Genomic DNA, 26,264 nt, shown 5'->3' with positions numbered 1-26,264 from the left:
CGCAATTGACATAGTAACACGACTAAATGTACGTTAGAGTAAGAGTTACTAAGAGTAAGAGAAACGCTTTAAGACCCATTTTCACATGACGAGGCTATAAAAGTGTAATTTGAATGTGTCGAAAGAAGTTCGGATGTTAATCAAATAAAGACATATTGGTCGCATATTCATCGAGTGAAATGTGTGTTATGAGTTTAAGCGAATATTGATATTTATTTCCGATTGTCGGTATATTGTGTTTGCAACTTTTTATTATTCTATTTCAGGCCAATGTTGGTGCGGGGAAGGACCTCTTCAAATCGTCAATGCTATCTCCAATCGTGTTGTGAACTCTACAGACGTTGAAAAACCCAGAACACAAGTGGTGGTTCTGTTTCTGTTTTAAGTGTGAAACTTTGTTGCTGAACATAATCTATGTCGGTAGTTGTATTAATTTAAATAAAAGTTCTGGTGTTCAATACATGTATGTAGTATTTGTTTAATATGGTTTGTTTGTTACCCTGTGTGAAATATATTGTTAAATGTATATGTTATTTAAGTGTTTTATAAATGTTAAAATAAAAACACATGAGACAATAACTTGCATTCTTTTTATTTTAATGTTCAAATTATTCGAATATCATGACCGTTGTTTCAAATTTACATGGAAATCTAATAATTTATTGAAGAATGCTAAAAAATCTAAATACTCATTGAATCCGTTTGTTTTACACAATAATCCTAATCTTTTTAAATTGATTGGTTAGTTGTTAGTTTGGATACAAAGGTGTTCTTCATTTTTACAAAGGTGCAGATTAAATCGATTTAGATATTAACGACCCGTGTCAAGTAATGTGTTAATCAATATTTAACAAAGGTGAGGATTAGGTAAATTACGATATTAACGACCCGTGTCACGTTGGTGTTAATAAGTATTTTAGGTGTTGATTAATTGATTAAATCATGGACTCAATTTTCAGACGAACCATAATTTGAGGCATATATATCAACAACAACAACAACAACAAAATTTATTAACTAATACACAAGTGTAACGACATGGATGATAATTATTTTACAATTTGGTAATATTTATAAAAATCATGCAATGGAAGAAGTTAACAAATATTTTACTGATTCATACCGTAAGATTTTTTCTTTTAACATCGATAATGATAGTTGTTAATAAATATATATTTTGAAAGATAAATTATTTCTATATATTTCTTAGATAATATAATCTTTGTGTATTGGACATATTAATAAGAATAATATATATATACTTAGGTAAATACTTTAATTGGTCATATCGTACCCTGGTAAAAAAAACCCATTCAATTTATGTAAGTCTATGCCAAAATATAACTTTATTTGGTCAACTCGTACCTGCAATAAACATAAAAAACATCAAATGCACGCAAACACTCATCGCAATTTGTTTCCATAAAGAACAAAAATTAAAAAGGTACGAGTTGACCAATCTGAAAAATGACTAAAGTACGAGTTGACCAAATCGGGTACGAGTTGACTAGGGTACGAGTTGACTTAGGTACGAGTTGACTGGAAACCCGCTTTTCAATTCTTTTTTACGTACCAGTAAAGTTCAATCATCCCAAAAGGTATTTTGGTGTACATAACATTTGCAAAGCATTTTGCATAAGATATAAACAGGGAAAAAGTTGTATAGAACACAACTTTTGCTATTTTTTAAAACTTCATACTTAATTAAATAGCAAAAACCTTTAATTCGAATGTGAAATTCAAGCTTTTCTTGCTGAACAATGTTATAAAGTTAATTAATAAAATTGTCATTAATTAGTTGAATTCATATTGGCTTTGTTATTGAGCTTCAGACAGCAGTATTGTCCTTCGGCCTGCAGCCTCGGGCAAATACGGCTGTCTTTAGCTCAATAAAAAAGCCAATATGAATTCAACTAATTAATAACATTATAATATCAGCCAGTGGCAGAGCTATACAGGTACATATCAGCCAGTGGCAGGGCTATACAGGTATGTATCAGCCAGTGGCAGGACTATACAGGTACATATCAGCCAATGGCAGAGCTATACAGGTACATATCAGCCAGTGGCAGAGCTATAAAGGTACATATCAGCCAGTGGCAGGGCTATACAGGTAAGGTGTACATATCAGCCAGTGACAGGGCTATACAGGTAAGGTGTACATATCAGCCAGTGGCAGAGCTATACAGGTACATATCAGCCAGTGGCAGAGCTATACAGGTGCATATCAGCCAGTGGCAGGGCTATACAGGTACATATCAGTCAGTTACAGGGCTATACAGTTACATGTCAGCCAGTGGCAGAGCTATACAGGTACATATCAGTCAGTGGCAGAGCTATACAGGTAAGGTGTACATATCAGCCAGTGACAGGGCTATACAGTTACATATCAGCAAGTGGCAGGGCTATACAGGTACATATCAGCCAGTGGCAGAGCTATACAGGTACATATCAGCCAGTGGCAGAGCTATACAGGTACATATCAGCCAGTGGCAGGGCTATACAGGTACATATCAGCCAGTGGCAGGGCTATACAGGTACATATCAGACAGTGGCAGGGCTATACAGGTAAGGTGTACATATCAGTCAGTGGCAGGGATATACAGGTACATATCAGCCAGTGGCAGAGCTATACTGGTACATATCAGCCACTACATATCAGCCACTACATATCAGCCAGTGGCAGGGCTATACAGGTACATATCAGCCAGTGGCAGAGCTATACATATAAGGTGTACATATCAGCCAGTGGCAGGGCTATACAGGTACATATCAGCCAGTGGCAGAGCTATACAGGTGCATATCAGCCAGTGGCAGGGCTATACAGGTACATATCAGTCAGTGACAGGGCTATATAGTTACATATCAGCCAGTGGCAGAGCTATACAGGTACATATCAGCCAGTGGCAGAGCTATACAGGTAAGGTGTACATATCAGCCAGTGGCAGGGATATACAGGTACATATCAGCCAGTGGCAGGGCTATACAGGTACATATCAGCCAGTGGCAGAGCTATACAGGTACATATCAGCCAGTGGCAGGGCTATACAGGTAAGGTGTACATATCAGCCAGTGGCAGGGCTATACAGGTACATATCAGCCAGTGGCAGGGCTATACAGGTACGTATCAGCCAGTGGCAGGGCTATACAGATAAGGTGTACATATCAGCCAGTGGCAGGGTTATACAGGTACATATCAGCCAGTGGCAGGGCTATACAGGTACATATCAGCCAGTGGCAGGGCTATACAGGTACATATCAGCCAGTGGCAGAGCTATACAGGTACATATCAGCCAGTGGCAGAGCTATACAGGTACATATCAGTCAGTGGCAGGGCTATACAGGTACATATCAGCCAGTGGCAGAGCTATACAGGTACATATCAGCCAGTGGAAGGGCTATACAGGTACATATCAACCAGTGGCAGGGCTATACAGGTACATATCAGCCAGTGACAGTGCTATACAGGTACATATCAGCCAGTGACAGAGCTATACAGGTACATACCAGCCAGTGGCAGGGCTATACAGGTACATATCAGTCAGTGGCAGGGCTATTCAGGTACATATCAGCCAGTGGCAGAGCTATACAGGTACATATCAGCCAGTGGAAGGGCTATACAGGTACATATCAACCAGTGGCAGGGCTATACAGGTACATATCAGCCAGTGACAGAGCTATACAGGTACATACCAGCCAGTGACAGAGCTATACAGGTACATACCAGCCAGTGGCAGGGCTATACAGGTACATATCAACCAGTGGCAGGACTATACAGGTACATACCAGCCAGTGGCAGGGCTATACAGGTACATATCAGCCAGTGGCAGGGCTATACAGGTACATATCAGCCAGTGGAAGGGCTATACAGGTACATATCAGCCAGTGGCAGGGCTATACAGGTACATATCAGCCAGTGACAGAGCTATACAGGTACATATCAGCCAGTGGAAGGGCTATACAGGTACATATCAGCTAGTGGCAGAGCTATACAGGTACATATCAGCCAGTGGCAGGGCTATACAGGTACATATCAGCCAGTGGCAGGGCTATACAGGTACATATCAGCCAGTGGCAGAGCTATACGGTGAACATATCAGCCGGTGGCAGAGCTATACAGGTACATATCAGCCAGTGGAAGGGCTATACAGGTACATATCAACCAGTGGCAGGGCTGTACAGTTACATATCAGTCAGTGGCAGGGCTATACAGGTACATATCAGCCAGTGACAGAGCTTTACAGGTACATATCAGCCAGTGGCAGGGCTATTCAGGTACATATCAGCTAGTGGCAGAGCTATACAGGTACATATCAGCCAGTGACAGAGCTATACAGGTACATATCAGCCAGTGGCAGGGCTATACGGTGAACATATCAGCCAGTGGCAGAGCTATACAGGTACATATCAGCCAGTGGCAGAGCTATACAGGTACATATCAGCCAGTGGCAGAGCTATACAGGTACATATCAGCAAGTGGCAGGGCTTTACAGGTACATATCAGCCAGTGACAGAGATATACAGGTACATATCAGCCAGTGACAGGGCTATACAGGTACATATCAGTCAGTGGCAGAGCTATACAGGTACATATCAGCCAGTGGCAGAGCTATACAGGTACATATCAGCCAGTGACAGAGCTCTACTGGTACATATCACCCAGTAGCAGGGCTATACAGGTAAGGTGTACATATCAGCCAGTGGCAGGGCTATACAGGTACATATCAGCCAGTGGCAGGGCTATACAGGTACATATCAGCCAGTGACAGGGCTATACAGGTAAGGTGTACATATCAGCCAGTGACAGGGCTATACAGGTAAGGTGTACATATCAGCCAGTGGCAGAGCTATACAGGTACATATCAGCCAGTGGCAGAGCTCTACTGGTACATATCACCCAGTAGCAGGGCTATACAGGTAAGGTGTACATATCAGCCAGTGGCAGGGCTATACAGGTACATATCAGCCAGTGGCAGGGCTATACAGGTAAGGTGTACATATCAGCCAGTGACAGGGCTATACAGGTAAGGTGTACATATCAGCCAGTGACAGAGCTATACAGGTACATATCAGCCAGTGGCAGGGCTATACAGGTACATATAAGCCAGTGGCAGAGCTACACAGGTACATATCAACCAGTGGCAGGGCTATACAGGTACATATCAGCCATTGGCAGAGCTATACAGGTACATATCAGCCAGTGGCAGGGCTATACAGGTACATATCAGCCAGTGGCAGAGCTATACAGGTACATATCAGCCAGTGGCAGAGCTATATAGGTACATATCAGCCAGTGGCAGAGCTATACAGGTACATATCAGCCAGTGGCAGGGCTATACAGGTACATATCAGCCAGTGGCAGAGCTATATAGGTACATATCAGCCAGTGGCAGAGCTATACAGGTACATATCAGCCAGTGACAGAGCTATACAGGTACATATCAGCCAGTGACAGGACTATACAGGTACATATCAGCCAGTGACAGGGCTATACAGGTTCATATCAGCCAGTGGCAGGGCTATACAGGTTCATATCAGCCAGTGGCAGGGCTATACAGGTACATATCAGCCAGTGGCAGGGCTATACAGATAAGGTGTACGTATCAGCCAGTGGCAGAGCTATACAGGTACATATCAGCCAGTGGCAGGGCTATACAGGTACGTATCAACCAGTGGCAGGGCTATACAGATAAGGTGTACATATCAGCCAGTGGCAGAGCTATACAGGTACATATCAGCCAGTGGCAGGGCTATACAGGTACATATCAACCAGTGGCAGGGCTATACAGGTACATATCAGACAGTGACAGAGCTATACAGGTACATATCAGCCAGTGACAGAGTTATAAAGGTACATATCAGCAAGTGGCAGGGCTATACAGGTACATATCAGCCAGTGGCAGAGCTATACAGGTACATATCAGCAAGTGGCAGGGCTATACAGGTACATATCAGCCAGTGGCAGGGCTATACAGGTACATATCAGCAAGTGGCAGGGCTATACAGGTACATACCAGCCAGTGACAGAGCTATACAGGTACATATCAGCCAGTGGCAGGGCTATACAGGTACATATCAGCCAGTGACAGAGCTATACAGGTACATATCAGCCAGTGGCAGAGCTATACAGGTACATATCAGCAAGTGGACGGGCTATACAGGTACATATCAACCAGTGGCAGGGCTATACAGGTACATATCAACCAGTGGCAGGGCTATACAGGTACATATCAACAAGTGGACGGGCTATACAGGTACATATCAGCCAGTGGCAGGGCTATACAGGTACATATCAGCCAGTGACAGAGCTATACAGGTACATATCAGTCAGTGGCAGAGCTATACAGGTACATATCAGCCAGTGGCAGAGCTATACAGGTACATATCAGCAAGTGGACGGGCTATACAGGTACATATCAACCAGTGGCAGGGCTATACAGGTACATATCAGCCAGTGGCAGGGCTATACAGGTAAGGTGTACATATCAGCCAGTGACAGGACTATACAGGTACATATCAGCCAGTGACAGAGCTATACAGGTACATATCAGCCAGTGGCAGAGCTATACAGGTACATATCAGCCAGTGGCAGGGCTATACAGGTAAGGTGTACATATCAGCCAGTGGCAGAGCTATACAGGTACATATCAGCCAGTGGCAGGGCTATACAGGTACATATCAGCCAGTGGCAGGGCTATACAGGTACATATCAGCCAGTGGCAGGGCTATACAGGTAAGGTGTACATATCAGCCAGTGGCAGAGCTATACAGGTACATATCAGCCAGTGGCAGAGCTATACAGGTACATATCAGCCAGTGGCAGGGCTATACAGGTACATATCAGCCAGTGGCAGGGCTATACAGGTAAGGTGTACATATCAGTCAGTGGCAGGGATATACAGGTACATATCAGCCAGTGGCAGAGCTATACAGGTACATATCAGCCAGTGGCAGGGCTATACAGGGACATATCAGCCAGTGGCAGGGCTATACAGGTAAGGTGTACATATCAGCCAGTGGCAGGGCTATACAGGTACATATCAGCCAGTGGCAGAGCTATACAGGTACATATCAGCCAGTGGCAGAGCTATACAGGTACATATCAGCCAGTGGCAAGGCTATACAGGTACATATCAGCAAGTGGACGGGCGATACATGTAAGAGTTGTAGAGATGTACAAAAAGTCAGATTCCGTTTTTGTCCATGTGATTTGTCTGGGTGTGTATAAAACAGTTTATAATGACATGGTTAATTGGAATACTGACAAAGAACGAGTGTTATGTATACCAATAATTCACCAATGCTTCAATGCCAATGTCCAGTATGGTGTTAGGTCCAAATATTGGCATGGTGATGAGATAACATAGTCAAACAGCCTTCAACTTCGGTTATTTCAATGGTTTGACTGTTGGTTCATTGTAAAACAAGGAAGCACTCAGTGATTGTACTGATTCTTAAGGAAGGTAAATTGTACATTAAAATGCTTGTTACTGTGTGTATGCTATACCTGGGGGTTTAAGTAAGTTACATTAAGGCTTGTTCTGAGAAATCTAGGATAAATGCATGTGCTAAAAGTGTTGTCCCAGATTAGCCTGTGCAGTCTGCACAGGCTTATCAGGGACAACACTTTCTGCTTTTATGCATTAAGCTCTGTTTTCCTGGAGAGTGTCTCAGTTGCTTATAACTGCTTGTCTGCTGTACTTTCAGGGAGCCACGTCCCACCACCTGGGCCAGAACTACTCCAAGATGTTTGAGATCGTGTTTGAGGACCCGGACACCCACAAGAAGAAGTACGTGTACCAGAACAGCTGGGGCCTCACCACCCGCACCCTGGGGGTCATGTGTATGGTGCACGGGGACAATCAGGGACTTGTGTTGCCACCTAGGGTCGCCTGTCAGCAGGTAGGGACTTTTACAATGTACAAGGTGTTTTTTGTTTGTTGCTTGGTGACTTGTACATCAGATATGAGCCTTGCTCTGGGAAAATGGGACTTAATGCATAGATGTAAAAAGTAGTCAACAGAGGATAATCTTGGACGAAAATTTCTGTCTAAATAAGATTTTTAGCTAAGAACAGACTTCCTTTAAACGAAAAATACGCTAAAAGCAGTAAATGCTGTCCCTAGTAAGCCTGTGTGGACAGCACAGACTAATCTGAGATCACACCTTATGCACATGCATTAAGCCCCTTTTTCCCAGAATGAGGCTCATTTTGAATGCTTTGGATCTTTTAATCAGCCTGAAATCATGCCAGCTCTGAGGTAGAGATCATCTTCTTATTATCAATAATTATGACTATAGTGAAGTTTTCTTGTCAGAAACCACTTGTTGATGTGTAAAAAAGATGTGCCTTGAGATATTTAACAATTTCTTTTTTTCATCCAACAATTCCTTTATTTTAGTTTTTATCATTAGAAATATAAGATAGAAACATATTCCTTGATTCAGATTATGTTACAATGGGCATTGCTAATGGTAGGGTGAGCAAGACAGTATCACCTTTTCCCTCTTAATAACAATCACTGTAAAATCATTTATAGTCTTTTAAATTTGTCAGCATAACATTTTGTGGATGACATAAATGGTATTGAAACAGCTTTACTGCTTGAGAGTTTTACAGGAAATGTCAAGTTTCAGCCAATGTACTCCCCTTTGTGTAGTATCCTGATTTATGCAAAAAATGGTGTGTGCTTGGAATATTTTGGATATTAATGACTTTCATTGCACAGAAATTCAGTCCTAAACAAATTTAGCATTGGCATAGTTATTAATATGGATCTTAAAATTGTTGATCAGTAAACCCAACGAAATCAAATGAAAATCAATGTCCCTGGAATTAATATGATTTAAATGTAGATTCCCAAACTGACCCTTCTGTCTCTCTGTAGGTGGTGATAGTGCCCTGTGGTATCACAGCCTCTCTGTCAGTAGCTCCCCCTACTGACCCTCCTGTCTCTATCTAGGTGGTGATAGTGCCCTGTGGTATCACAGCCTCTCTGTCAGTATCTCCCCCTACTGGCCCTCCTGTCTCTATCTAGGTGGTGATAGTGCCCTGTGGTTTCACAGCCTCTCTGTCAGTATCTCCCCCTACTGGCCCTCCTGTCTCTATCTAGGTGGTGATAGTGCCCTGTGGTATCACAGCCTCTCTGTCAGTATCTCCCCCTAGTGGCCCTCCTGTCTCTATCTAGGTGGTGATAGTGCCCTGTGGTATCACAGCCCCTCTGTCAGTATCTCCCCCTACTGACCCTCCTGTCTCTATCTAGGTGGTGATAGTGCCCTGTGGTATCACAGCCTCTCTGTCAGTATCTCCCCCTACTGACCCTCTTGTCTCTATCTTGGTGGTGATAGTGCCCTGTGGTATCACAGCCTCTCTGTCAGTAGCTCCCCCTACTGACCCTCCTGTCTCTATCAAGGTGGTGATAGTGCCCTGTGGTATCACAGCCTCTCTGTCAGTATCTCCCCTTACTGACCCTCCTGTCTCTCTCTAGGTGGTGATAGTGCCCTGTGGTATCACAGCCTCTCTGTCAGTATATCCCCCTACTGACCCTCCTGTCTCTATCTAGGTGGTGATAGTGCCCTGTGGTGTCACAGCCTCTCTGTCAATATCTCCCCCTATGGACCCTCCTGTCTCTCTGTATGTGGTGATAGTGCCCTGTGGTATCACAGCCTCTCTGTCAGTATCTCCCCCTACTGACCCTTCTGTCTCTATCTTGGTGGTGATAGTGCCCTGTGGTATCACAGCCTCTCTGTCAGTATCTCCCCCTACTGATCCTCCTGTCTCTCTGTAGGTGGTGATAGTGCCCTTTGGTATCACAGCCTCTCTGTCAGTATCTCCCCCTACTGACCCTCCTGTCTCTCTGTAGGTGGTGAAAGTGCCCTGTGGTATCACAACCTCTCTGTCAGTATCTCCCCCTACTGACCCTCCTGTCTGTCTGTCTAGGTGGTGATAGTGCCCTGTGGTATCACAGCCTTTCTGTCAGTATCTCCCCCTACTGACCCTCCTGTCTCTCTCTAGGTGGTGATAGTGCCCTGTGGTATCACAGCCTCTCTGTCAGTATCTCCCCCTACTGGCCCTCCTGTCTCTATCTAGGTGGTGATAGTGCCCTGTGGTATCACAGACTCTCTGTCAGTATCTCCCCCTACTGGCCGTCCTGCATCTATCTAGGTGGTGATAGTGCCCTGTGGTATCACAGCCTTTCTGTCAGTATCTCCCCCTACTGACCCTCCTGTCTCTCTCTAGGTGGTGATAGTGCCCTGTGGTATCACAGCCTCTCTGTCAGTATCTCCCCCTACTGACCCTCCGGTCTCTCTCTAGGTGGTGATAGTGCCCTGTGGTATCACAGCCTCTCTGTCAGAAGAGGATGCCAGCAAGCTGATGTCAGCCTGCGAGGCACATAAGTCTACACTGGAACAGGGCGGGGTAAGAGTGAAGGCAGATCTCCGTGACAACTACTCCCCAGGCTGGAAGTTCAACCACTGGGAACTCAAGGTTAGTGAGATTTTGAAATAACTTGGTACAATTGTGTCTGTAATAATTGCTGTTTTGCTTTTCTCGCTTCCATCAAATTAAGATCATGCCTTATGGGATGTTGTGACTAGGAACATTTGAACAATAAATTGTTATTCAATCAATGACTAACTATTGCTAGTCACATCATATGTTAACTTTCTACTTTAAGGTTGTTTTATCATATCATACAAACAGGCCGTGCTCTGTGAAAAAGGGGATTTAATTCAAGTGCGTAAAGAGTCTTCCAAGATTAGCCTGTGCAGTCCGCATGGGCTAATCAGGGACGACACTTTCCGATTTTATGGTATTTTTCGTTTACAGAAAGTCTCTTCTTAGTAAAAATCAAGTTTACATGGAAAATGTCGTCCCTGATTAGCCTGCACTGCACAGGCTTATCTGGGACGACACTTTATACACATGCATTAACCCTTTCCCACTTGAAGCAAATTGAAAATGACTATGTGCATACAGCATAAAACCAGAACAGCCTGCGGGTAACTAGCAGCCTGTTCAGGTTTTTTGCTGTTTGCTGCTCATCAGTATCCTAGGGTTGGAAATGAAGCCTTTAAAACTTGAATACAGTAAGAAAGGTCTTAAGTTATATTTAACTTTCTAAGGGACTTAAAATGCATAAAAATATGTATCTAAGTGGTAAAGGGTTACACCCCCTTTTTCACAGTAGTTTCATTTCATTATATTTTCTTAGGATTACGATTGTGGGAAATCCGAATTTAGAAAAGCAAACCATATTTTATTTTGGTAAAAGCTTTATAAACCAACCGTGGTCTATACATGTCAACAATATACATCTTTCACTGTAATGGTATAAGCAGATTAACATCAAATTACCCTTTTTTAATAGATGGTTGAAAAAAACTTACCTATCACACAAACAAAGCTGACCCTTAGAAAATCCTTTTAAAATCATGGGGCGTATCAATCAATATAATTTGAATGAAGCTACAACCATCAGTTCATTAAATGGGTTAGCGTTGTTTGTACATAGAGGTAAGTGAGGTTTTGTTAAGTGTTGCACAATTGGGGATATATATATATTGTCAAATCAACCTCTAATGCGTGTAGAGCTGGGGCCCAGGGACATCAAGCAGAACCAGGTCGTTATCGTGCGACGAGACACGGGCGAAAAACTCACTGTCAAGAACGACGGCATCGTGAAACAAGTTAAAGATCTACTGGACCAGGTCCAGGCGGAAATGTTCAAAGGGTGGGATAACTTGTGAAGAGCAGATTTATTGGGCTGAACTCTGTGTCAAGGTGGTGCATAGAGTGTTATCCCAGATTAGCCGGTGCAGTTTGCACAGGCTAATCAGGGACCACACCTTACGTCCAAATAGGATTTTTGCTAAGAAGAGACTTTCTTGAAACAAAAAATACTACACAAGCGGAAAATGTTCTCCCTGATTAGCCTATGTGGACTGAACAGGCTTATCTGTGACAACACTTTAGGCACATGCATTTAACCCCCTTTTCACAGAACGGGGCTCATTTGTATTTTCTAGACACATATGTGGTAAGAATCTTTATAAATAGTCACCAACCAAGACTTACAGCTGTTGCCAGGCTCTGAAGCAGAACTATGCCCCTATTGGTAGTTGTTAAGGTCAGGTTATGATTTAAGTGCAAGACAAAATTCAGAAAGGTTTGCATGCAACAAGAACATCTCTTTGTAACCACTACATATATTCAATTGAAACTTCACACATGTCTTTGGGATCATCTTTAAAGGTCACAGACCTAGGCCTTTACTTTGACCCACAGTTTTGCAGAATTATGCCCCTTTTGTTTAAAGTTCAATTTAATGTTTGCATGCAACAATTCCATAACAGACATTATAATAAAACTTTACATATGTGTTCAGGTCCTTTTTAAACAGTAATTGTCCAAGACCTGTAACTTTGCCATGCTTTAAAAAAATGTGTGCTCCTTTTTAACTTCACAACATGTCTTTGGCATCATTATGAAAGTCACTGATCAAGGCCCATATAACTGACCTGCAAAATTGTGGTTTAGTAAAATCAGTTGTGTGTATATTTCAGAGCGAAGGCTGACCTGGTCAGATACATGACAGTGTCCCATGGCTGGGACGAGTTGTGCAGTGGGCTGGAGGAGAAGAAGCTGATCCAAGCCCCATTCTGTGGAGACATCCCTTGTGAGGAACGCATCAAGAAGGACAGCGCTAGGTGAGGGGTGGGGATGTACACAATGTGGTATGCGAGGGGCTTAATACATGTGCATAGAGTGTTGATCCAGATTAGCATGTGCAGTCTTCACAGGCTAATCAGAGACAATACTTTCTGCCTAGACATGATGTTTTGTTAAGGAGCCACTGCCTTAAAGGAAAAATATCTCAAAAGCACTGTATCATCTAGGACAACACTTTACTATATCATCTAGGAAAACACTTCACTGTATCATCTAGGACAACACATCACTGTATCATCTAGGACAACACTTTACTGTATCATCTAGGACAACACTTTACTGTATCATCTAGGACAACACTTTACTGTATCATCTAAGACAACACTTCACTGTATCATCTAGGAGAAGTCTTCACCGTATCATCTAGGACAACACTTCACTGTATCATCTAGGACAACACTTTACTGTATCATCTAGGACAACACTTTACTGTATCATCTAGGACAACACTTTACTGTATCATCTAGGACAACACTTCACTGTATCATCTAGGACAACACTTCACTGTACCATCTAGGACAACACTTCACTGTATCATCTAGGACAACACTTTACTGTATCATCTAGGACAACACTTCACTGTATCATCTAGGACAACACATCACTGTATCATCTAGGACAACACTTTACTGTATCATCCAGGACAACACTTAACTGTATCATCTAGGACAACACTTTACTGTATCATCTTGGACAACACTTCACTGTATCATCTAGGACAAGTCTTCACTGTATCATCTAGGACAACACTTCACTGTATCATCTAGGACAACACTTCACTGTATCATCTACGACAACACTTTACTGTATCATCTAGGACAACACTTTACTGTATCATCTAGGACAACACTTCACTGTATCATCTAGGACAACACTTCACTGTATCATCTAGGACAACACTTCACTGTATCATCTAGGACAACACTTTACTGTATCATCTAGAACAACACTTCACTGTATCATCTAGGACAACACTTCACTGTATCATCTAGGACAACACTTCCATGTATCATCTAGGACAACACTTTACTGTATCATCTAGGACAACACTTGACTGTATCATCTAGGACAACACTTCATTGTATTATCTAGGACAACACTTCACTGTATCATTTAGGACAACACTTCACTGTATCATCTAGGACAACACTTCACTGTATCATCTAGGACAACACTTTACTGTATCATCTAGGACAACACTTCACTGTATCATCTAGGACAACACTTTACTGTATCATCTAGGACAACACTTCACTGTATCATCTAGGACAACACTTTACGCACATGTATTAAGCAGTGTTTTCCCGAGCACGCCTCATGCCTATTTTGTAGTGCAATCAAGTGCTTTTGTAGGATTTTACATTAGATGGTATTTTGTCTCTTAAATTTAAACCTATTTAAACCTATTAATTCTAGCTTAATTGCATTGAAAGGTGAAGCCTTATTGGAACTTTTGAGATCTTAAATGGGTAGAACCAGTCCTTTGTCTACAGAGCAGATTCTAAACTAAAGAACACTCCTAGACTGAGGATCAAACCATAAACCTGAATATTGCTAGGTGGACATCCACTGCACCACTTAGACTGTATCTCAAGTCTTTCACCCTATATAAATAAAAGAATACACACTGATTTACCTATATAATCAAAGATAAAAATTACGTTTAATTTGCCCATAATTATTGTATCAATAGTTCCCAATCAAGGGAGTACCTTAATCAGATATGGTTCTCATTTTGCATGGAACTTCCCAAGACTTATCCAAGACAGTACCCCAGGCATTTTATGTTTTTATGCCCCCGAAGGAGGGCATATAGTTATTGCACTGTCCGTCCGTCCGTCTGTCCGTCACACTTTGCGTTTAGGTTTCGAAAAATGCTCATAACTTCTATGTCGCTTCCGATGTAACATTCATATTTGGTATGCATGTGTATATGGACAAAGCCTTTTCCTACACACACACGTTTTGACCCCCTTGACCTTGAACTTAGGGTCCGCGTTTAGGTTTGAAAAAATGCGTTTAGGTTTTGAAAAATGCTCATAATTTCTATCAAAGCGTTTATCGGGGGCATATGTCATCCTATGGAGACAGCTCTTGTTAAGTCTCGGAAGGACTTCCAATAGTAGGAGGAGAAATGTATTTTTACTTTCACTCAAACAGGTTGTTTTAAATATTTTAATTAAAATATCAGGATGATTTATTGGACTAGGGTTTTAATGAAACTCCTGATTTCCCTTCCCTCTAAGTTACTCTTCAGGTCCTGGTAAAATTTCCCCTTACTGGGCTGGCTCGCTCAGCTGGTATAGTATGCCAGGTTCCATTATGGGCATGGGCAGAGTTGTGTGGCAATGGTCATGAGGTCATATCTACACCCATTATTCCCCCTTCCACTTATTTAAGTAGGGCAGATGTCAGTTATTTGCATAATTATGTGCACTTAGTATGTTGTTTATGTTAAGGTGTATTGACTGCTGTGATACAAATGAAAGACTGTTGAAAACAGCACACAGTCCAACAAATGAGTAGGGGTTTAATGCATGTGCGTAGTGTCATCCCAGATTAGCCTTTGCAAACTGCACAGGCTAATCTGGGATGACACTTTCTGTTTTTATGATATTGTTTTATTTAAAGAATGTCTCTTCATAGACAAAATCCACATAGGTGGAAAGTGTCCTCTCTGATTAGCCTGTGTGGACTGCACAAGATAATCTGGGATGACACTTAACGCACATGCTTTAAGCCCAGTTTTACCAGAGAGAGACTCAAATATTTCCTGTTACAGGGACGTGGTGGTGGAAGAGGGTGCCCCAGCCATGGGAGCCAAGGGGCTGTGTATCCCCTTCCAGCAGCCCAGGGAGCTGGCCCCGGGCACCAAGTGCATCCACCCGGACTGTGGCAAGCCTGCGCAGTACTACACCCTGTTTGGCCGCAGCTACTAGATACCCAACACACATTTGGCACATTCTACTAGGTGCGCCACTCAAATGTTGTGAAACTTTCGTTAAAGCCATGTAGTTATACTGTCTATACAGATACTTAATACTTCACCCAAATGATGCAGACATCTTTATCTCATAGGAAAGGAAGAAGTTTTGTTGCCGTGATTATACATAATTTAAGAATGTTTCTACTGTGTTGTTTTATAACAATTGTGGAATGTTACTATGACAGATATTGATCATGTGTTTTGCTTGCAGTTTTCATTTTTGTTTACGGCAAAGCTGTTAATCAGTATAAAATGTGTTCGTCACTTTGCTCCATTTGTAACGAAAATTATCAGCGTATATCTGTATTTCATGTTCAATTATTGTTATTTTCATGTCAGTTTTGCTTTCATTTGTATACATGTTGGTTTGTTTTAAAGCAAACAAGAACATTCTAGTGGTTGTTAAACTGTTCTCCAACTGTCAGTTAGAAATTATATGGGCCGTGCTCTGTGAAAAGGGGGTTTAATGCAGGTGTTTAAAGTGTTGTTCCAGATTTTCGCACAGGCTAATCAGGGACGACACTGTCAGCCTTGATGATATTTATCTTTTAATAAAAGTCTCTGTATCGCAAAAATCCAGTTAAGGCAGAAAGTGTCGTTCGTCATTAGTCTGTGCAGACTGCAAACCCTAATCTGGGACGACACTTAACGCACATGCATTAAACCCCCTTTTCACAGAGCGCGTCTCATATGTGTAAGAGCTTGCTGTGTTATTAGTTCTTGTTTATTAATTTAAATTAGATCTTGGTGGGGTAAAAGTACACATGTAGATTTATAGGAATTACTTAATTGCTCTCCCATGAAATGGCTTTATTTATTTGATTGCATTATTAGCATTATTTGCTAAAATAAAACTTGACTTCTTACATCTTTTGGAGACTTCGATTTTATTCATATACTCAAGTATACATGTGTATATAATTGATGAGGGTATGTGAACCTTGCTTTGGGAATACAGAGCCGAATTCATATGCATGAAGTTTCGTCCCAGGCCTGTGAAGTCATTTTATTTTTTTTAAAGGAAGTCTCTTCTTTTAGAAAATCCTATTTCGGCAGAAAGGGTCGTCCCTGTTTAGTCTATGCAGACTTTACCAGCTAATCTGGATTGACACTTTAAACACATGCATTAAGCCCCGTTTTTCCAAAGAACTGCTTATATGAGTGCACAATATTTCTGTTCATTGTAGCAGAAAACATACGTAAAAATGAAGGTTACCTGCCTTAAGTGGTCTTACTGCTTATTTGCATCCATCCATAAACAAACTTCATTTGACAGGGGAAATGAATTGAACAAATTAGCTTGTTTTGAAATATTCTCGTGCCTTTATGGCAAACAGATGTTTGTCATCAAACATGTTTGACAATAGAAATTACATTGATTACAAATTGAGATGGGCTATTGTAAGATGGATAATATAAAAGTTGAACAATGGCAATTAAGTGGAAAATCTTGAATTTCAACAGGAAATTGAACCCAGGTCTCCAGAGTGGTAGTCAGACACTAAAAGTGTCGCTCAAGAGCTAGCCTTACAGCAAGGCTGTAGGAAGTGACCTTATTTCACTACACTCTTCCCCCATTTAATGTTTAAGGCCCATACACGCCCACTACAGCGTGTCTTGCATTCGAATGGTCCTCCCAGAAACCATTAAACAGCTCAAACCCATTTTTATTCTCACAGTTCATGTTTGCCTCGTCGCCATTTAAGTGAAAAATCTTGAGCTCCAACGGGGGATTGATCCCAAGTCTCCAGAGTGGTAGTCAGAAACAGTTTAACTGCGTCGGCGAAAGTTTCGCAAATTCGGCGAATAAAATTCTCGGTTGGCGAAAATGCTCGGCGAAACGTTTTTAAAATTCGGCGAATAAACTTCTCGGTTGGCGAAAATGCTCGGCGAAACGTTTTTCGCCTGTCAAGTACCATCCCAGATAGTAAACTCTTTAACCGTCGACTGTGCGTCAATACATCATCGTGTTATCAACCAGCAAATTTGATACGCAGTCTGCTGCAACACCGGTCAGAACCGGTCATCGAAACAAAGCAAACTTGCTGGTGCATTGTGTACTGGCAGTGACGTCACCATCTATGTACAGAACGCTTGCAGGTGTGAAAACAAAAGGTGTTATCGTACATCTTATCGGCTAAGATAAACAATAAACACTGATTAAAAGACTGCTACCGATTCTAATCAATTTGAGTAATAGCAGTTAGCGAATTATCAACTAAGTCACACAATGAACGCCAGTAAAGAAATTGATAATTGATTTTAATTTCGAGTAGTTTGTTAATTGTTTGCAATGTTTGTTAAAGATCATAGTCTTAATGTGTTGCAATTGTGAATGACGACAGGTTTATGGGAATATAAGCCTAAACATTGTCAGAATTGCGTTTTCCATTATGGCAACCTTAGGCAATAAGCGTCCTTTGGACGCTGACGAATGTATTGAATCGGTCTCAAAAAAATCAAATCTGACAATAGATCGTTCAAAGATATTTGGCTTTCGGAATTCATGTGGTTAGATTATAACGCAAAATCAAAAACGATGTTTTGCAAAATATGCATACAGTTTCAAAAATCAAATTCATTCACACCTGGGTGTAGTATGTTGAAAAAAGACATTTCAAAACACGAAAAATCAAAAGGTAATAAAAAAGAATGACAATCATTAATATTAAAATGTATATACATGAATATTGTTTATATTATTAATAATATATAAAAAATAACAATAATAATTTATGTTCATAATAAATATATATTGACACTTTTCAAAATGAGCTTTTTGTTTTGAAATTTAGCATATTTGATTTTGTTTATTTCAGATCACAAAGAGGCCTCACAAGCGTCTATAGTCTAAAAAACATCTATGACAAATGCGCAGGTTGCAGCAATATCCAAAAGTGAAGCAACTGTGTGTCGGCTATGACTAATGTGTACTTTGCTGCACAACTGTGTTTTTTTGTTATTCACACATGATGATTATAGTAATAAACATATTAAAGCTTCTTTGTTTAGTTTCTTCTTTAACACTACTGTAGCCTATACAACAGGCGGTTCCGAATGCTTTGCTAATACTTTGGCTACAGTTTCTAAAATTTGGCTACAAAAAAATCCAGTTGGCTAAAATGTTGGCTACAGAAATTTTTGGGCCAGGGGAAGCCCTGGTCGCTCAAGAGCAGGCCCAACAGCAGGACTCCGACTGTTGAAAGTGACCATATCTCACTACACTAATAATCTTGATAATAGAACAAGACGGACAATAGAAGCTAGAAAATACAAAAGAAAAGGACAGTAGAAATAAAGCAGATAATAGAAAAGACGGTAAATAGAAATTAAAATATCAGCTTGATAATACAACAGGACTGACAATGGCAATACTTGATAAAAGGACAAGATGGACAAAAGAAAAACGCTTGATTATGAAACTGGATTGACTCATACAAAAATCAGAGACGTAGATAACATCAGCCCACGATTTATTACGTAATTTAGTTTGAAAACAGAAACGAACAGGACATGAACAAATGACATTAGAGAAAGTCAGAAAAAAACGTTTAACTGTGGTAAAACAACTGTGCATTACAAACAAGTTAGACAATAAACGCGTGTAAGACAATGAACCAAGTCTGACGAAAACGCGCTAACCAAAAATACAACGGAGTAGAGTTGTTCAACCTGAATCATGGACGTCCAACCGTCTGTTCATCCGTAATCACGAATTTGTATGACGGAGTACTCTAACATTTTCAACGTGCAACATTCAAACTTGCACGCATTGTTCCTTGTGGTGCGTTACGCATGTGCCACGCTACGTCAAAAAATGTGAGGTTATGAACCCTTTTTCAATGTTTATTTTTAGTACAAAACCATTATAACGTTCTGTACAATTAGAATTTTCGTCACTGCCGTGACACACTGAAAGTTGCTTGTTGCATTCTTTTCACTAAAAATACCACTTGTTAAGAAGTGTAAACATAATTGAACAGTCGTGAAATTCCGTAAAGCATTTTCATTCTCCGTAGTTTGTTGTCTAATTACCCTGAAATGTTTACTTGGCCTTGTTTCTTTCCAAACTTCATCTACTTTTTGATTCGATAATTATCGTGTAGGTGGCTTTATGTTTGAATAACCAGTATTAAAAGAGGTACCATTAACATTGTCGTGTATCGAATTGTTTCGAATTATATAAGATTACAAGGAATCTAAATTGAATTTCAGAAATAGTTTGTCAAATTATCCAATGCTACACTGCGTTACATTTCTGATATGAAAATTGAATTTGTCTGAAAAATCGAGTGAAACGAAAGCTATAAAACGCAATAAACGTAAAGAGAACAGATCAATTTCCTGTCACAAATCGTGCCGTGAAAAGAATTATCGGCAGTTCTTACACTCAAACGCACTTGGACAACAACATGGTTATGGCATCTTTTGCGCTTGAATATTACGTTTAAGGCACTTGTTGGTAATGACGTGATTTATTTTGTGGAACAACACACGTTTAAACAATGTTTTATCTGTGTTCCCATGATTACGATCAAATTCGAAGCAAACGACGTCATCATTATTCCTTTATCTGCTTTTAGTACAAAAAAATAGTAAAATTAATAATTATGGGGTGTTTTCCCATATGAAACCTTCTTTTAGGGATGTGTATACACCTCACAATTAAGGACACTTTATTTTGCATTATATACCATAAATATATTATTTGTGTGAAATATGGCAACAACAAGTTTTTATATTGAAATCATTTATGCGACAAAACAAAGTTATTTCCCCCCTTTTTTAAAACTTAAATCAAGACGTACATGTATATATTACACTACCGGATAGCATAATGAGACAGAGCCCAGGCACCTGGCTACTTTTCACTTTATTGATGTCTGAGTAAAATTCTAGATTACTGTTCAACATGTTTTCAATCCTTACTTTGTTGAATGTTAAAATGACAACAGTAACGTTATTTATAATAGTTATGAAGTGAACTATTGAAATGGTTTCAATTCTAATGAAACGAATAATAAAGACAGTTTATAGTAAAAACCAATTACATGTATACAAGTTTAAAGAACGTCTTAATACAATTGATCGTAAACGTATTAATCTTTATATGATTGGAATCCTTTGGTGAATGTTTAATTGTAACGATCTTTAATATCAACAATTTATCTGTCACACTAAAATAAAATTTTCAATGCTTTTATCTTTTTTGGGAATATATCATTCTTAGAAAGATTTAGCAGTGCACGAGTATGTCTTTATGCCACGCTCTTATTTATTATAATTCTTATGTTAATGTTTTTAAGTTTCCCGGTAATGAATGCGTATTTACTGTACAGCTCAATGCTGGTCGATTATATGCACGGTTCGATATGAATCTTCTTTATCATGCTTCGTTTGTTTTGTTATACTGACGATGTACATTGTGCAAGTCATAATAAAACACATGTTCTGTCCTGTTGATAAAAAGAACTTATTGATTGTTTTAATAAAACAAAACATTTGAGTATTCATTTTTGTTGCATATATTCGATTCAAACAAAAATATAGAGAATACTATGTTAGTGTGATTGTGTACTTAAATTTATCCCACGAGTGAAGAAAGGTTTACATGGCGAGGCTTACCGAGTACATAGTATTCTATTTATCCTACAATACTGTTTTATTTAATTTATTCTTAAAATAAAAGCAAAAACACATTAAATTAACTGAATCTACACATTGAGTAGTAATATGTATTGTGATCTTTCCTGTTTACGGAAATCGAAATAGTCCTTAAGAATTCCACGCAAAAAAAAGTAACGAGACAAAATAACGCTAGACGCCTCGACTTAAAATTAACCAGCGTTCCAAATGTAACACACTCAAGTAGAACACAGACGGTTGTGTTCAAACTACAATTCTTGTTTCACCACTGTAAAAAAACAAAAAACAAACATGGCTCCCGCCATTTTGAAATTTACAAAATGTGTAGACACATACCGTGGCTACGTGAAGCTTTATTCAGCATTTATTCCCGCCGATATTGTTAATTTTAGTCTTTAAACAACTCTTCTTTTTACACGCTTTATACTTACTTACATAAAATTATTGTTCTACTCACCAAAGTTGTATTATAACCACGTCCATGTTTATTTCGTAATGTTTAATTTGCTTCCATGACGAGTTAAAATTCTAGACAAATTTCTTCATCGCCATCCATCTTTTCCATTTTAAAGCACTGGATGTAAGCAGGCAATTCTTTGTGGATAAACATTCTTTGATCGACTGACAAAGGAACGACTAAACCATCAAAGAAATTACCATTTTTATTCGACATCGATTTCCTTCGAAAAATTAAAGAACAATTCACTGACACTTTTCTTAAATTAAATTCATCAATTGTTCAACAAAACATCACGTTATTCGAGTACATTCGACATTTTAACTAAATCGAATATGCAGACTCACCAGTTTCATTCCAGTTTTATATCCAAACACTGTGTTTTTCACATTCATAATATTATAGTAATCCATCGTAAACACACACACACACACACACTAGTAACTTTGAACTTATAACTTTAAATGACAAAGGGATTATTTGGTGTAAATTATCTAAATATTTTTTTGGCTTTGATAACGATGTATATATTTGTTGTTGCTATATACCACCAGCTGATTCTCTTGTGTACAGTAATGTAAATTCTATACTACAAGATTTTGATTTCTTTGACCAGTTATCAGACGATTTAAAAATGTATTCTCAACTTGGCGATGTTATTTTAACGGGCGATTTTAATTCACGAATAGGTCACAGATCAGATCTTGTAGATAATTTAAATCTCGACCGCTATGTTGATATGCCTGAGCCTGATTTACCTACTGATCTTTTACCGCAACGATTATCGGCGGATATGCAGACGAATTCGTTCGGACATAAACTTCTTACGCTTTGTAAAGAAAATAGTGTTTTTATTGCAAATGGGCGTTTAGAACCAGGGCTTAATACATGTTATAATTTGTGTAGAAACACTGTCGGTGCAAGCACGGTTGACTATGTGATTGTTAATTACAATATGTACTCGCGTATAAGCTCTATGAATGTACTTGATTTGACCGAATTCTCTGATCATTGCCCGATTGATTTTACTTTACTTTGTGATAAATGCTTATCAACAAACCAAGGTCATAGCTTTATAAAAATTGATTGGAAACAAAATAATGTAGATTTCTTAAATCATACTTTGGAGGATAAAAGATTAGTTTTCGACGAAATAACAAATAAATTGCTATCGGACCGTGACACTATTGATAACTGTGTAGACGCTTTATCGAATATAATCTTTGATATCTCTTTTCAGCTTAACGGTAAAACTGTACACACAGGCAGTAAACAGGGTAAAATTAACCGCGTGAAAAAATCATTGTGGTTTAACGAGGATTGTAGACTGAACAAAAACGAGTTTTATGATTGTAAAAGAATTTATAAACGTTATCCTTGTGACGCGAACAAGATTAAATTTTTAGATTCCAGAAATAAATATTGCCGCGTTAAAAGGGAGACAAAACGTACATTTTTTAATAAAGAAAAGCATACTTTAGCTAAACTAAGCAAAAACAATCCAAAACATTTTTGGCGATATATAAACAAATATAAAAAGAAAAATGTCTCAAACAGTAATGGGATCGACATGGATCAATTTTTTAACCATTTTAAACAATCATCAAATACTGCACATAGCAGTACATTTAATCCTAATGACACCTATGACTTGAATTTGTTGCCATCTATTGAAACGCTTGATTGTGCATTTACTGTAGAAGAAGTGAAAACAACGATATCTAACATGAAGCGTAATAAAAGCTGTGACTTGTTAGGCAATGTAGCCGATTTCTTTATTGATTCTAATGATTTTATCTCACCATATCTTACTAAAATTTTCAATTATATTTTCGATCGTGGTATTTATCCAGTTTCTTGGTGTAAAGGTGCTATCATACCAATTTTTAAAAAAGGGGACAAGAAAGAGCCTTCCAATTATCGAGGAATCACACTTGTTAATATAATTTCTAAAATATTCTCATTATGTCTACGCAACAGAATCAATTGCTGGTGTGAGGGAGAAAATATGTTTAATCCTTCCCAATTCGGTTTTAGAGACAAACGTAGTACAAGCGATTGTATTTTTATCTTACATAGCATTATACAAAATGTTCTTTTGCAGAAACATAAGTTATATTGTGCTTTTATTGATTATGAAAAGGCTTTCGATACAGTAATCCACGAAGCATTATGGATTAAATTAATTGAATCAGGTCTCAGTTGCAAAATAATAACAATGATAAAAAGTATATATGCAAATGTTAAGTCATGTATAAAAAACACACAGGATATGTCGTACTCCGACTTCTTTGATGTATCTCTTGGTGTTAAACAAGGAGAACCCCTGTCGCCGCTACTTTTTATATTGTTTATAAATGATATTAAAGATTGTATAAATGTTCAAAATCTGTCAAATGCAGATTTGCATCTGCTATCTGTCTTTATGTTGATATTTGCTGATGATATTGTATTATTTACTACTAACCCAGTAAGCCTTCAGAACCAACTTAACAATTTATACCTTTACTCTACTAAATGGGGTCTTAAAATTAATATAAATAAAACGAAAATATGCATATTTGAAAAACGAAAATGCAGGTGCAACTACACATGGTCAATAAATAACGAGAACCTTGAAATTGTCAACAGTTTTGTATATCTGGGTATAAAATTCCTTTACACAGGAAATATGTCTAATACTGTAAAAATATTAAATGAACAAGCACTTAGAGCATATCATCATCTTGTATCTATTTTTGGCCGTGTCAAATTAGATGTCAAAACCAAACTAGCTCTATTCGATGCATTAGTAACACCAATCATACTTTATGGTTCTGAAGTCTGGGGCATTTATGACAACCCTGATATTGATAAATTACATTACAAATTTTGCAAAAATATTCTTTGTGTAAAACAATCTACTTCTAACTATGCTGTTCTTAGTGAATTGGGTAGATTCCCTCTAGCCGTTTTATGCAAACTTAGAGCATTACGTTATTGGATGAAAGTCGCAAATAACCAAAATTCATTATTGTACCAAGTTTTTATGGAACAAATGAATGTTTTAACCAATTTCAATTGTACGAAAAATAATCTATGGTGTCATGCTTTGAAGTCAACTTTAGACAATCTTGGTTTGGGTTATACGATTTATTTATCTTATTTCACGTGCGACATTTCTCACATGGTAAACCAAAGATTAAAAGACCAATTTGTTCAAGAATGGAGCGATACTTTAGCTTCTCAGTCCAAAATGGAAATGTACTTGAAATTTAAAAAAAGCTTCGAATATGAAAAATACCTTGATTGTATATCTAATGAAAAGTGAAGAATCCAAATGAGTCAATTTCGTCTAAGTTCCCATTATCTAGAAATAGAAGTTGGCAGATATAGTAGGCTGTCCCGAGAAGAACGCAAGTGTAAACTCTGTAACCAAAATGTTTGTGAATCCGAATATCACTTTTTATTATGTTGTCCATTATATAATGATTTGCGTGTAAAATATAATGTCAGGACACCATGGCCTTCCATAAGTAAATACATATTAATGATGTCTTCCAAAAATGTTCTTAAGTTAAAAAGCATTGCGAAATATTTAGTTGAAGCGTTCAAACTTAGATGTGATACTTTAAATCATCTAGCTGTTGTATAATTGCATGTTAAAAGACATAACTGTATTTAATAGTCAAACATATATGTATAATTGCATGTTAAAAGACATAACTGTATTTAATAGTCAAACATATATGTTTTTGATTGTCATATTTGCTCATGTTTAAATTGAATTATTGCATGATTCCCTGTCTTGGCCATATTTCTATTGTATATGTTCTTGGCCAAAGGCAGAATGCCGGATTGCCAATAAACTTTGAAACTTTGAGTAAAGTTAAACGACTGCGCACCCAATGACCTAAATGACGCAATCAGGGGTGAAAGGCCAAAAAAGTAGTCCCTATGTACATGTTCTAAAAATAACTGCTATAAACCGGATCTAAAAATAGCGATAAAGAAAACCTTATCTTTTCTTTATGAGTCGTATTTGTTCTATACAATCACTTAGCTGTAGGATAAAAATTATATATCATATGTATTGTAATATATGAAATGATACAACACTTGTACATTTGTAAATAGGCATACCGATTGATATGATTACAAAACTTTATCCGTTCTTTAAAATTTGACACGTAATAGCACATTCAATAACGTAACAAAAAGCGGTCGAGGCAATAACCAAATGTTTATGTTATACCAATATTTTCTATGAGCAAATATTTAACTTACGAGTTTCAGATAAATTAATAGGTTGTGGCATATGTAAAATGACGGGACTTCTTTAAAAAAAACTATTCCAAAATATAACAGTCTTACGTTTATTATACAAATAAATAACAAGCTTAATACAATTAAGATTGAAAATAGAATATGCATATGGATATATGATACAAATGTGAAAAATT

This window comes from Dreissena polymorpha, chromosome 3 (assembly GCF_020536995.1).
Source record: "Dreissena polymorpha isolate Duluth1 chromosome 3, UMN_Dpol_1.0, whole genome shotgun sequence".
In the NCBI taxonomy this organism is placed as follows: Eukaryota; Metazoa; Mollusca; class Bivalvia; order Myida; family Dreissenidae; genus Dreissena; species Dreissena polymorpha.
The sequence above is the reverse complement of the archived record's forward strand: the minus strand, read 5'-3'. Positions refer to the sequence as shown.